This window comes from Pygoscelis adeliae, unplaced genomic scaffold (genome assembly GCF_000699105.1).
Source record: "Pygoscelis adeliae isolate BGI_AS28 unplaced genomic scaffold, ASM69910v1 Scaffold241, whole genome shotgun sequence".
NCBI lineage: Eukaryota > Metazoa > Chordata > Aves > Sphenisciformes > Spheniscidae > Pygoscelis > Pygoscelis adeliae.
The window spans coordinates 3921056-3923153 of NW_008824056.1; the positions used below are offsets into that span (position 1 = coordinate 3921056).

The 2098-nt window shown below is 46.9% G+C and overlaps 1 protein-coding gene across 1 annotated transcript in view; it reads left to right on the forward strand.

Annotated features, from left to right (window-relative positions):
- The window catches only part of SIAH2 (siah E3 ubiquitin protein ligase 2), a 41585-nt gene that overhangs the window by 24468 nt on the left and 15019 nt on the right, over positions 1–2098 (forward strand). The gene's annotated exons all lie outside the window — the stretch shown is intronic.

Genomic DNA, 2098 nt, shown 5'->3' on the forward strand with positions numbered 1-2098 from the left:
TAATTTATTAACTCTTGGGCTACTTCACCCCAAGTCATGGGCCCTCCTCGGACTCGTCTTCCTCCTCGTGGGGCTAGTGCGTCCTGCAAGTGGTCTTGCAGTTGCACTGCACATAGTTTCAAGGAATCAGGTAAACCTCGGATTAGGGGAGTCGTTCTGTCAGGGTTAGCAATTAATAACATTGGGGAAGGTTGCTGAGGAACCAAACGCCTATCATGCATTAACTGAAGACAAGCAGCCTTTTGCAGACTCTTGATCAAGTGTTTTGTGGTTGGGGTTTCAATACATACGGGATCTCCCCTTTCCAAGGGGTCTAGACCCCCTGCTCAATAGGCAGCTCGCTGGGTTAATGACCACGGCTCCCTGGTGTCATCAGTAGTTAAGAAAACCCCTGGCCCCCACAGTACCCCTGGGCCTCATCTTCTGACAACAGGATTCAGCCACCACCGGTTAGTGATACCCTCCATACATATTCCGTTTCAGTTTCTTGGGCTAATCTAATATATTTTTCTTGGGTTTTTGACATTTCGGCCGCCAAGTACGGCACCGTTCGGCTGGTGATTTGCGGAGCTCCCCCACCTTGGTTGTCATCAGTGGTCTCCATTTTAATCACTGCCTCATCACCACTTCCCCATTCTCGGGGTAAAATATTTCTTGCTTGATTTCTAGTTCCTTACTTGGGTACAAAGGTCTTAGGCTCTGCTTTTCGGCCATCTGTGCCAAGCTTGTAAATCCCGGCACACTATCCGGAACAGAAACAAGATCTGTCCAGTTGGGAGATTTTTGTCCCCCTTCCTCTAATTCAGAACGTAAATTTTTTTCTTGGTCCAGTGCATCTGACAGGGCCGTGTGGAGTCACTGAGTAATGTTACGTGCAGTGGCTAGTTGACCCTGCAGGGTTTTTATTTGTTCTTGTAAAGATTCAACCATTTTATCTAACCAGGTGCCTCTCCTTCTGGGCTGCCACTAGTGCTGCTCCCAACACAGCACACACCATGGCTTTCCCTTTTCCCGGTCGAGCCTTTTGTTCTTTCATGAGGGTTGTGATTTTGTCCGCTACAGCTTTCGGGTCGTGCCAACTAATATGGGCCCATGCCACCCCTGGTGGGGAAGGGCATGCCTTACATTCCTTTAACTTTTCAACCACAGGGAGCAGTCAAGCACCGGCATTTCCCAGGCAGCCATGGCTTGCCACTGCTCGAACCTCTCCCGGCTTATGGCTGAGAGGTCACTTCCCGGCTCTCCCCGCCCGCACTCACCGGGTGGAGAGTCGGAATCCCGTAGGACCTTCCAACACTGAGGGGATCCTGTCCGTGACAGCCTGGAGTCAAGAATGAGTCACACAGCTGCACATCCTAAAGGAACTTTGGTAATAACAGCACTTTACTGAAGCATTAAAAATGCTCAGTGTGGGTATCTCAGAAGAAAGCATTGCTCGTTTAAGGAAAAGAAGCCTCGGAGCCAAATTGCAAGAAGAACTCTTGGGAAAACAATATGTGTGATAAAAACTTGCCCATTTTGCTGACAGGGGAAATAACCTTGTATGACGCAGCTCATTCCTGGTCACCCTGATCAGATACACTGCACAGGGGCACGGGGCAGGATTTTGTGCGAAACAGGTGAGAATTGCATCTATGCCCAGAGCGAGGAGAGCCGTGACATCACAGGGGCCAGATGAATATTGAACAATAAGCCTATACACAAATATGCCTATTTAACGATGACTCCACCACCTACAAGCAAATGCTCTTCCTTATTCCTCAATCTTGCTATAATAGGAAACGGATTTTGGAAGATTTCTGTCCTGATACTTCAGTGTCTTCACTTCTCCAGTGTTACTGAAACAGAAGATGTTTAAAGTAACATTCTTCACACATTTTCTTCTCTAAACATTCTAAGAATGTTTAAAGTAACATTCTTCTTCTCCACATTTTTTTCCCCAAACTTCTTTTATCTGGGGAATGAAAACAGCCCAACTTCTTTCCTTGTCTGGTGCCCACATGTAAAACCAGAACGAAGAAAATCTCTCTTTCTAAATAACATTTTAAAACAGCCCCAAACATCTCTTACTGTTCTTTTTCACACAGTTGCTACCACA